The 12817-nt window shown below is 45.0% G+C and overlaps 1 protein-coding gene across 7 annotated transcripts in view; it reads right to left on the bottom strand.

Moving 5' to 3' along the window:
• The window catches only part of frmd4a (FERM domain containing 4A), a 64995-nt gene that overhangs the window by 34321 nt on the left and 17857 nt on the right, over positions 1 to 12817 (bottom strand). Inside the window, exon 1 of one of the 7 annotated variants that reach the window (XM_008296487.1) lies at positions 991 to 1283. The exons of the other annotated variants lie outside the window; for them this stretch is intronic. The gene's annotated coding sequence lies outside the window, so the exon portion shown is untranslated. Of the gene's footprint in view, positions 1 to 990; positions 1284 to 12817 lie in introns of those variants that run through there. 7 annotated transcript variants of the gene reach the window in all.

The raw sequence follows: 12817 nt of genomic DNA, 5'->3' as shown, positions 1-12817 counted from the left end.
CCTGTCTTGGAGTTACATTACCTTTTCCAAAAACCTTCTGTGTTTACACTGTACACAGTGATTTTAATTATGACCATAACTACTCTTGAGTGGCGGGTCAGACATGTTTTGTTATATAAGTAGCATAACAACTCTGAGATGCCACAAATAGACCAGTTGCAAGCTTCTCTCTCAATTACTGAGGCCAGAAGAGAGGACAAAACTGCAGTGTACTGACCAAAACACCTCACTAAAGTATCTTGTCTGCAGAATAGTTTAAACTGCAATGCAGACAGTGCACTGTATACACACACAAGTATCTCACCGGCACTGAGCTGGAGGCAACCTGGGAATACAGCAAACCTTAACGTCAAGGTAACAAATCACCGGCCCCAGGCTAAAATTAGGCAGCACGATCTGGCAGACACAGATGCTTATTGGTTTTAGTCATAAAATTCACTTTGCGGTATTGGGCACATGCTACTGAGCTTCTATCCACCATGAAACCAAATGTCATAAAGTCTCTATGAATAGCTTTCTGCCATTGAAAAAAAAAAGGGGGTTGAAAAGCAAGAAGATGAGGAATATTTCAACCTGATGTAATGCTGCTACAAATGTGAGCCACTTCTTAGCATGACTGAATGTACACAGCATCCTGACACTACATTACAGTGTAGTTCCAGACCCTTAAACGCAACACATGTGGTTGTAGCTGCTTCACCTTGGCGTGTGATTCATCCTGCGTGTAATCCACCAACATTTCTGACCCATTACTTGTCAGGTTTGAACTAGCTTAACAAACATCTCCAGGCCTGACTCACTGGCAAGAAACGCTGAGATTAAAAAAAAAAAAAAGCAGAAGACTATAACCTCACAGTGCTGTATAAAGCAGCCATGTTCGCAGTGTTTCATTATTTCGCAGGAGCTGACACCCAAATTACAGACAGACACACACTAACAGACAGTTGACAGTGATGCTCGGTCAGTGAATGCGACGGTTATCATTAGTACCTTTCAAACAAACGCTCCCGGCGAGTCTTCCCACACAGAAACCGGGGCTCCAAAAAAAAAAAAAAGGAGTAGAAAAAAACAACAACACCAGAATTGTTAATCCCAAAAAGACACGAGTCGTGTTACTGCCAGAAAATCGTCAAAAAACACCAATTTTCCTGGCCGGCCTAGAGGAGGAGGCACATCAGCATCCATGTTTGTGTCCATTAGTTATCGTTAGTTACGAGCGGCGCGGCTGCCTTGTCCTGTAAACACCGCCGTTATCTCATGTCTCCGCCAAAAAAAATACAAATAAAAAATAAAAAAGCAAACAACTAATTCACCGTTTTCCTCTCATCCCTCCTTCGAGAAAAGCCTCACGGTGTTAGTGCCCGGTCCTCCAGTACACTCCCCCCCCCCCGCGCACTCTCTGCCTCTTTCCTCGCTACCGGCACCGTGTGATAAGCAGTGGGGGGACCGTACCAACGGACAGCAGCGGCGGGGGGGGCACGACGGCAAGAAAGCGTTCCGGTCACTCGTGTTCCGCCTATGTTTCTGTCGCCTGTCATCGGGAGTTGCTTCGAAAAAAAAAAAGAAACGGAATAATGGAGGCGAGATGTGGGGGCGGGGAGAGGAGGAGATGAGGGGGAATTTTCTGCAGCAGCCATGAGAAACTGCAGACCTCGATCCGTGTGTGTGTGTGTATATGTGTTCCGTGTGTGTGTGTGCGTGCGCATACACCCAAACAGACATCTGTGTCTGCAGAGCACACACCAATAGTCTGCCGTTAAACCAAGTGATAAATAACAAACGAGCCCAGTCTGCCTGCTCCATGAAACCAGTCCTACTTCCAGAAAGCTGCACTCTTAGTAGGGGGGAGGCAGGGTTCCCTTGAAAGACCCTATCCTCATATGACTGATCACTTTATTACCATGCATGGAGCTCAGGCTGACAGATTTCCATAGTTCCAAATGCTGAGATGATTATCTACTCTGCAAAAAAAAAATACAAAGTAAGAGCTCAGTCTTTCAATCACCTTGCCTGAATGAGTTCTGGCCTTCAGTCCAGTGTAGCCGTTGGACCAGCTCTCACTTTTTCCTTTTTTTTTGTATGACCTAAATTGGGCACTTGTGTTCACCTTACACAGCTGGAACAGCAGCCGTTTGAAACCACAAGCCGTTAACAAAATCAATCCGGTTTATGGTACCATAAATAGATACTAATGTGTGCAGCAAAAGGCACGGCTGAGCGAGCCTATAGGCAAACCCTCTGTCGATGCAGTGTTTGCATGACTCAGCCAGTCGCTTTTCTATTGTATCACAACATGAATAAATCCCCGTGTTATGAAAACAGCGTGAGCCCACGTGTAAAGCACACATATATGTGGAGTTCATCTCATCTGTCAGCATTCAGCGTCTATATGGATCCTCCTAACTTTTCATACTGTATATAATGAATGCAGATTGTCTGAGCCAAAAACACCATATTTGAAATATAGACTAATCCCATCTTGCAGCATTCATCAGAAATGCTCCCCTCCCAGACATTGAGCAATATGAAGATGCAATTAAATTTAATGTGCTTGGCTTTGCTGCTACCATAGCGTATCCTGCAACCCCCCCCCCTCCCCAATTCAGCTTAGTTTGCTAAATGTAGAGGGTCACATGAGAAACGAGGAGGTGTATCCTTTCCCTCCTCTGCTGGATTTTTCTGTTTCTGGATATTTTTGGCCTGCTCCAGACACCGGAAACTGGCCTGTCCAACTTAAACATCTCCAGATGACTCTCTCTTTGGCTTTAATACATACACCCGTCCCTCGTTTTCTTTCTCCGGTCAAATACATATCTCCCTTTATTGGTAGCTTCCTCCGTTTGCTATCACAAGGGCCCTGTTGTTTGACCATTGCAAGGCAGGGAGAAAGAACGGGGGACAAAGCAGGCGGTGGAGAAATAGGGTAAAGCTGACAAAGACAGAAGAGGGAGCGCAAGGAAAAAAAAATTAAAACTTGCCGAAGCAAGATCCTGAACACCTAAACTACACGAGTTTGTGAATTATTGTTCCTGTTTGGAATGGATGCGTGTAGCTCCAGAGAAGCTGAATGAATTCACTAAAATAAGACAGAGAGGAAAAGGAAGGAAGAAAGGAAGCAAGGCAGGAAAGAACAATAACAAGCAGCTGTGATTTACTGCGCCGCTCTGTCCAATGTTCATGCCACTTATCTTCCCTATACATGCTCACCTTTCTGTGACCTACGGCGAGTATTGCCAAGAAGCACAAGGTGAGAAACACTTGTAGGTGTGATGTATCTGGGCTCCGACTCCAGCCTTGTTATGGAGCCGGTGGGCTTCTATTCTGGGCTGAGGTGTGGGTGTAATGAGGTGCTGATCTGGTGTATTTCTACGGAGTTCGGGTCCAAAGGGAAAGACGTGAATGGGTGAGGCGGGTTTAACAAGGGGTGGGCGTTCGAGTCAGGTTTTAGGGTCGAGCGGGGGGACGGGGTTTGATGGTCTGCGCTGGAAAAGGTAACCCATATTGGTGGAGTGTGATATAAACACCGCTGAACGGTTAATTGAAGCAAGATGGAGAATCTCTTTAACCCTGACTGTGGGACGCTGCGGTAGGCAGTTAGGACTGACACACACACACTCTTCTCCTTCTCTGTCTTGCTCGTCGTCTGCTTCTCTCCCATATTTATGGAGACTAAATAAACACACACTCTTAAAAACGTCACTTTGAGAGCAAGCGGGCTCTGACACAAGCGGTCCGATGATGATTTATGACGCTGAGATCATTAGATCTGAATAGGCTTCATGACTCGTCGGCCGTTTTAGTGTAACAGCATCTACATATGGCGCAGATTAGATTACAACACAAGATTCAGGGGAAAGAAATAAAAAAAACGCAGTACAGTTTTAGCTCAATTCAATGACTTATTTTAAAACCTGACGGAAAAAATAATAACTGTCTTCTTCCCCGTCTAGTGCTTCATGTAGTGGCGATGGAGCAGGGAGGGTCAGAGAAAGGCAGCCAGGAATGTCTAGAGAAACGACTGACCGGGAGAGATCTGTTTTGTTTGTTCAAGTGTGTGTATATGTGTGTGTGTGTCTGTGTGTTTTTGTGTGTGTCTGCGAGCTCCACCCTCCCTGCCCGTGAGTGACTTTGGGACCGAAATGTGGTTCCAGTTAGGGCGTTTTTTAAAATCAGAAACATACTGGCACTTCAAACAAACGGGAGATATTTCTGTAGTCAGCCCTGCTTTGTTCTTATTTTACTACAAAGCTCCATTCCCAGACTTTCACCAAAAAAACAAAACAAAAAAAACTTTCCCCTTATTTTTTTTGTTTTTTTTTTACATAGAATCACAACTTTGACTAAAACTGACAGATGTTCATGAATTTTAAACACGTGGACGCTTTTACCGGGAATAGAGCGGTGAGGTGCATCCACACATCGGGGATCGAGCCTTATTCATGTGAGCCAAAGTTTTGTCGTGCTGAATCCACACAAATCCCTTTTTGCCTTCACAACTTAAGTTCAACTTCACGGCCATTTGTTCCCAAAAGAGCCTCAATTCCCGATGAACTGGAAAGATGCGGGTATCGTTTCTTGGCTCACGCTCAGCAGAGCCAGGAGACAGTCTAACATGCTTCCTACAAACACACACACACACATACTTCATATGAACATACATGTATCAACAGAACAAACTGCCATCAAAGGGCCCTTTAAATAATATGCAAACTGTGAGCCAAGCCAGTGGTTTGCACTTTGCAAGAAAGACTCTGCTGTGCAGAAGCATAATAAAAATAAAAGGGGGAAAGATAACACAGGAAGACAGAATACTGTTATTTTGCAGTGGTACAGTCAATTTGAATATGCCTTGTGGTCATAACATTTACAACTTCATCTTGTTCTTGCTATAGTCGTGATGCTCTGACTTTCTTCCCTTCATTCTTCACAGCTTCTCCACTGAAAGGTCACATTGTCGGATCGTAACACAATCAAATGTCTTCTGAAAACCATCCACAGACATATCGTTCCTGTAACAGTGAGGTGTAAATAAGTATCTTTTACTATAAACCGAATATTTTACTGAGTCAACAATTAGAAACAAGTTCCTAATGAACATGAAAGCCACTGCATCCTTTTTCTGCTTGCCTACATTTCCTTTCTTTTGCTTTCTTCATCCATTATACACTTCTATTTTAGCTGTGCTTTCTGCTGTTTCTGCTTTCACTGATGCTAAATCTATGCAGCTGAAAAAAAAAACTGGGTCGTGTTGATGTACACGTGTGCACGGGCACTCGTATAGAGTCTGAAGTTATATTTAAAACAGAAAATTCTACAAAAAGACCGCAGCAAATGTCCCCTGTGATGACATCCAAGCAACTTAAAGCATCTGATGTGCACAGTGCGATGATACAGCGCCACAGTGTGTCAGTTTGAGTGCAAAGCACCGCTGGCCACCGTGGTTAGTGTGCGTGCAGGCCACGTTCTTGCATGCTATCTACAATTTGTACGTGTTTGTGTTTGACGTCTCTTAGGCTGTTTTGCTTTTCCATGAGGATGAGCTGCACTGAAAATAGTCAAAAGGGATTATTCCACTAAGGACGGACAAGCCGCATTTCTTCCACAGTTTCTAATTTTCTCTCTGTCCATGTCTGTTCTCACTATCAGATTACTTTTCCTGGTCAGCTTTGCCCTTTACTGACATGGATTGGACATTCCTTAAATTCCAGCCCAAAGCGGGCACTTGGTTGATAAAGCCACTATGCGCACAATGGTCGTGTGTGTGTATATTTTGGTGTGAGCGCCACACATCTGCTCTGCGTTTCGGATGAAATGGATCTGAGTTGTTTCAGTAATTAAAGCATCTTCTGAGGACAGATAGAGAACAAAGCGACAGAGGGGCCAGCCAGAGTGCCGACAAGCACTGAGGGTCAGGACAAATAGGTAGGAGTGATGTCATGTCTTTTATCTCAATGAAACACAGCCTTCGCGACCATGAGGGGGGCTGATCTGCAAGGATGTGGACTGTCAACGAGAGTCACTCGCAGGGGAAGGATCCTTTACCCCTACACCTTCTCTCTTCATCAATAATTTACACTGTGAGAAATCACTGTAGACCCCAGTGACCCTGTGTTCACTGATACTGCTGGCAATGCATGCAGAAAGACGGCGTGACGTAGAGCGGGGTGTTTGGTTCTGCACTGCTAACACTGTCCTATATATAAATGTATGCGATGAGTGTGTATCTGTGTGTGTTTGTGTGTGTGCGTGTGTGTACTTTCTTTCAGCTTATAAACCCACTGAACTATGTTGATTGATGAATCTTCCTCCTTGACCTCTCTTTGCCTCTCTTGCGTTTTCTGTCTTTCCTTCAGTTTCTCATAAGCAAATAAACAGCGTGCGCACAACTCTCTCATGCACACACACACACACACACACACACAGACAAATTCACTTACACACAGCTTGTGGCCTAAACTCAAGGGCACTGTGTGCTGCAGAGCGATTGAACTCCCGTGGCCTCCATCCCCTGTCCTGTAACTGGATAGAATACCAAACACTCTAATCATTTAGCATGCTGAATATTAAGCAGCGCTGTCTACAAACTCCTGTGTGTGTGTGTGTGTGTGTGTGTGTGTGTGTGTGTGTTGTGTGTGTGTGTGTCTGTGTCACAGCCCTAATGTATTCTACTAGCCTATTAAACATGTACCCTGAGACCAGAACAGCAGGGTGGAGGAGAGCTTGGGGTAAAAAAAAAAAAAAAAGTGCCCAAATCCTCTTTTCCCTTTGCTGATTTCGTCCTTGTGTGTGTGTGTGTGTGTGTGTGGTAATGCATGTAGGTCCAAAGACCCTCCAGGCTAATTAGGGAGACAGACAAAAAAAAACAACATCACCCAAAGCACTGGCTTTACAGGAGCTGGGTGAGCTTCCACCTACATAATAACCCTTGAAACCATTCACTTCTTTAGGTGAGTGGCATCGAAACATCCCGCATTGTCGACGCACGAGCACATGAATGTTTGACCAGCCTCAATGCCCCACGCTCGCCAGACTGAGATGCAAATAAAAGTTGTCATGGCAACTTTCTGGGAGATCTAGCCGCCTCAGCCGCGCCGACTCTGCCAGAAATGTAGGGCATTTAGAGGAGGAGGCGCCGCTACACAACGCTAAGACAATGTGACAGGCAAAGGTACGACTCAGGGGTGCAGACTTAAAGCAAAAAGACACGCAGTGAGGGCTTTCCTGACAAAGTGGTTCAATCCGGCTGATGGCGGCGTCGTGATCACAAGATGGCAAAGGCGAGGGAAACCTTTCGCTCGAAGAAGTAAACATATACTTGAAATTTCACAGAGACAGAACCCCTACTTTTCACTCCACCTGCCACACCTCCTTCCTACCTAACCCAGCTCCCCCCTCAGGATATACCGGCTCAGATGATGTAAGAGGGTTTATGTGCGCGATCGGTTACAGGTATACGGAGGAGAAACAAACATGTGCTTCAGCGGGGAAGATGGTGAAGCAAGGAATTCACAGAGGAAGAGTCGGAAAAAGGTAAATAAGACAAAAAAAAGTGGGAATAAACTGGAAATGAGGCAACAATATAAAGAGAGCAGAATCGATTAAAAAATAAGAGGTGACTGGGTGAACACCTGCTTTCATCTTCACCCAAGATCTAGTTGAAGGTATTCTAATGACAAATAGAGGATTGAAAAAGAGCTTTTAGCCGCTCCACAAGCTCTGTCCTGCAGCTTGTCTGGTCTGCCTCCCCGACGCTCTACAGTCAGGATTTATCAATCTGTAGCTTTGGTTCATTGCGGCTGTGCTCCATTACTACACACTTGATTCCTCTGAGCCAGTGTAATGAAAAATGACCCGGCTCATCTGCAGGGAGAGCCCTTTGGCAAGTGTATGTGGTCTCTGTGTGTGTGTGTGTGTGTGTGAGTGTGGGTGCAATTCCTCTTGTCCAAAGGGAATCCCGTCACAGTAAAGGTATTGAATGTCTTCCATTTGGCCTCGAGGAGAGCCAGAATCTGACGGTAGGAGGTGGATGGCTTTTTCTCAATAAATGAAAACACCTGATCAATCACGCAGCTGCCGAAGGTCCAGATGAGAACCGGGTCCATTTTTTTACATTAAGTGATGGAATTATTTGTCAAAAGCTTGTTCTGTATTTTACGGCTCAGGACAGGCTTTAAAAAAAAAAAAGAAAATCCAGGCAGTGCAAGGTTTCAAGGCTGTGTGAGCGAGCACACATTACATCTCTCTGATCATTTAGCCTTGAGGAGTACATGCTGACAGACGGACAGTTTGGAAGCATTTGATGTTCTAAATTACCTCAAAATGATGACTGATATGACAAATTAAGCACTTCATATTACTGACCACGACTTTCTGAAAGGACCACGGGAAATCAAATGGCTCAGCTTCGCTTTGTCCAAACATTTGTGCATCATGTTTTCCACCCTCACCGCTAATGTGACAGATCCAGTAAGTTAGCTGCGAATATTTAGCCTCGGGGAAATAACGATATTCCATCGCTCATCTTGAAAAGTGCACGCAAAACTTTAAACCGCTGTTCGGTAAACACATGTGGACTCACTAGCAGAGGATAAACTGTGCATACAAATAGAGGATCTGTGAGTCCCTGCGAGGGATTTCCTCAGATATTCACCAGATTCCCGTAGTAATCCTTCAGGATTACCATTCTATACTGAACCCCTAACCTCTGAACTTAAAACATTATAAGCTCTTATATCCCCCAACACTAATGCCACAGTTAAACCTATCACTCTGCTCAATAGAAGGGGGACCACCTCCAAAAACCTTATATATCATGTCTGCTCTGGCCACTCCGTTGCGGCTCTGGCCACAATTCAGACACACTTAGAGGATTTAAAGGGCTACCAGCCAGATTTATCATGTAGGCCGCTCAACCTTGGCCCATAAAACACTGACCAGATATTGCAACTCGTGTATTTTATCATGTTTAACATCTGAATATGCTCCAACATGGCAACCGAAATCTGGGAAAGTGTTCACATTTGGCAATCTCGGAATATGAAATCAAAAACACTGTCTGCAGTGCTTTGATTTGTCAGTTTCATGCAGCAGTAATAAATGTTTCCCCTTGGACAAAGCAGAACTACCATCCTGTTTTCATTCCATACCATGCCTCAAACCAGAGCAAGAGATTAGTCCTTCGGGATGACTGCATGGTACGCGTGAGAGGAAGTGAGTGTGCGAGCATGCAAACGCCTGTAATTAATCAAGAGAGTGGCCATCCTATCAAGTCGTGTGACATATTCTCACATTACCAGAGAAATTAGATTCCGGCATGGCTAAGAAGCTTATAGCGCGCAGTAACGAACTGATAACATCGCACATGGTCGTATACATGGAGGAGTGTTGTGCGTTAAATAGTTAACATGCAACAAGGCTGCGAATCAGCGGAAGACTCATTCAAAATATACACAAAAAACCAAATGGCATATTAAACTTTGATCATGATTTATGATTTATGGAGTGACACGGAAATTCTACGGTTCAACTGCCGATGAATCTCCACATGAGAATTTTTTTTTCTTACATTCAAACACCAACAAGCCTTGCCCCCCTCTCTCCTGTTTCACACACATACACACACTTTACACTCACACACTGGGTATTTGATAAACCTGGGAATGGAGCGGTGGAAATGTTTTCCAGACGAACTATGCAAATAAGACCTTCTCCCCAGGGAGACACTGTAAACGGCTTCAACCACCAACACATTCTACAGAGGGGTGTTTGTGTGTGCGTGGGTGTTCGTGTGAGCGCTTACGTAGGGATATCACACACAAACATGCCTCCAGCTAGTTGCCAACAAATTTGAAAATTACCCAAAAAAATAAACAAAGCATTGGAAAAAAAAAAAAAAAAAAAGGGACAATGTCTGCTCTGGCCCTCTAGCCCAACCCCTTCACCAAGCTTCTCTCTGCTGGTTCTGGGAAAAGATTTTCTCACATACAGATCCTGACTTTGGCATTGAGAACAAAGATTGCTGCCAGACAGCAATAGTGATCAAAATTCCTCAGTAGGAAGTCACAAGTTCAGCTTCATCCTCTATCCAATAACTACTTGGCTGGAAAACAGGAGGGGGATAAAAAAACAGAACAAGGTTAGGAATTAGCAAGGACACACAGATTTCCCAATCTGGATATTTGCCTGCAGGTCATGAGGTTATTTACTGACATCTGTTTTGGTGGAATATCAGAACAAATGGAAGATAAATTGAACATGAGAGTCAGAGAGACCTAATAAAGTGAACCGAGTACAACCGTGACCTGATTCAGGGACGCTGCTGGCAATCGCGGCGGACTCGTCTTTCCAGAAATCCACTTGCTTGAAAACACCGCGGTTTGACTGAGCGCCCGCAGCTTATCGGACCACAAGAAATATCCGAACAGATACAAATGAACTGAGACAGAGGAAAGATTGTGTATCTTAGTTATTGTAGGGATGTGCTGCATTGCCTCTGGTTCGTATCATAACGGAATTCATCAGTCATAAAGGAATATGATCCACGACAGAGCTTTTCCCTCACAGGAAACAGGACCAGATGAGTTCAGTGGGAGTAAACTGGTCTGGCTCTCGGCCCTAAACATGATGCATTAAAGCCTGCAACACAGCAGCGAGGTGGAATGAATATGTATGATAAATGTGTTATAATGTGGGATTTAAAATATGTATACAACTTTTCCGTGTGATCGCGTTGCTAGGAAACAGCTCGGATTGAAGTTTATTCGCCACCTCGGAGAACCGGCTTCCTGTCAGCTTTTATTTGCCAGCGCTGTAACAGGAAATAAACCCGAGTCTATCTGGGATGTTTATCTTGTCAAGTCGGAGAACATCTACAGGGATGCGGAGCACGCTGAGAATAAGTCACTTCGCATTCTTAAAAGCATAATGATGGCTCGTAATAAGTCTTGCGAGTTGCTTTACAGTGATGACTGCAGGTGAATGCAAAATTCCTGCAACTCAGGGGAACTCCGGCCACCTGTGTTTGCTACAGCCTTCACTCTTGCTTCTTCCCCATGCAGGATATCCTGCCTTTGGGATGGGGTGGGGGGTGTTAAGAAGGGGGCTGGCAGGAGAAAAACGAGACAACGCGCGCAGCTGAAATCGATGCGGATGGAAAGCAACAGGAGAAATTACAAAACAATTACTCGCACATACTGCCTAACGCTGCACAGCAGAGCGCTGCCCTCACGAGCTTGTTGCTACTAACCCTCTTTAAAGGGTCACACCACCAGAGGAAAACGTGTGACTGGAGGCTGTTGAGTCAATATTGCTCAGCCTGATGCACGAACGAGCGAACACACGGCTGCGTTCTCTCGTGACAGAAACAAGCGCACGTCGGCGTGAGCAAACAGCATTTCACAAATGTTTGCAGTCTGCTGGTTTAATGTAGCACTACGGCTCAATCACACAGGGCGCTGCTCCGCACAGCATGCCAGGCGCTGCGAGTGTAAAATCATCACCTTGACATACAGTATGTGTCACACGCTGGAGTGCAGTAAAATATCTGGGCTGGTGTCCTGAATGAGCATATTGGACTGCCGGTGATGGATTCCTTTGCCAGGGAGACTTGAAAGGAGAGCAAAGGGAAAGAGTTAAAAATGAAATGAAGAAGCAGTTTAAGTAGGAAAAAATGCACAAAAAAAAGAAAGAGGCATGGGAGAGCAGGTTTGGGTAAGAGAGAAATGTTTTTTTAATTTCAGGAGGAAAGAGGAAGATGGAAAAGAAGTGAATAAAGTGAAAGCAGGTTGATAAAATATAAATACACAGTTAAGACCTTTTCCGAATTAGCTCTACGCTCCCTCTCTCCTTCTTTCTCTCCATTGTGTGTGTGCCAGTTGTGTGAGGCTGGGTATCTCATTAACAGTAATAGAGGAAGCCAGGCAGAGAGGCAGTACAGTGAGCCAGGGATATCCCCATCCTGCAGCCTGACACACTGACCCCTCCTTCTCCGCCTTTGCAACTCCCTCCACTGTTAACTGCTCCACCTTGGGCTGTACCACTCCGCCAAGCTGGGGGGAGGAGGTGGGAGGTGGGAACACATTGTTTGTAGCTCATCAAAGCCCTGATCCAGAGGATGTTTGAGAAAGCCTTAAAAAGAGCTCTGCGTGAAAGGTGTTTTCGCCAAGAGGGGGTGTTAAGGATGGGTTTGACTTAGGAAGGCCGGGTAAATTATTTCAGCTTCCTCTGATTGTGTTCCCCCGCCCGCCTCCCTCAGGATGCTTAAACTTAGGGGCGACATGAAGCCGCATTTGAAGACAAAAGTTAGAATAACAATCAAGCTTATTCCTCTCTTGAGAGTGAAAAGGGAATCCAGAGCAAAAAGACAGGAAAGCGAGTGCTTGTCATTGTGTTCATGTATGTACCAGTGCTGTGGCATGACTCTGTGCTATGCAGTACAGTATGTGCTTTTCTTTGTCATTTAGCAGCAGGCCTGGCGAGCCTCTCCATGAGCCTTTTTGGGTTTGTCCTGGTGGTGCCAGCTGCATACAGGGCAGGTGAAACGCTTGGGGAATACTAATGGCTCCATGAAAGCCCAGAGTACCAATTCAGACGTGGTGAAGTGAATACTGATGGAGCATTTTGCTGAATCACAGCTCGACAGACACAAGGCACAGAAGACACTGTGGCTTTTTTATAACACTGTTAAAATAATGCAAACCGGAGAAACTGTTTGTGTCACTGAAGCAAACCCACGCTTTTAATATCCCATAAGTAACCAGGGAGCTCGATTAAATGTGTAAGGCAGTAAAGTGAGCAGACAGCCTATAAAACCGTGTCT

Source organism: Stegastes partitus, unplaced genomic scaffold, assembly GCF_000690725.1.
Source record: "Stegastes partitus isolate 25-593 unplaced genomic scaffold, Stegastes_partitus-1.0.2 Scaffold1131, whole genome shotgun sequence".
NCBI lineage: Eukaryota > Metazoa > Chordata > Actinopteri > Pomacentridae > Stegastes > Stegastes partitus.
Note: the sequence above shows the minus strand (reverse complement) of the source record. Positions and strands in the feature narration are given on the sequence as shown.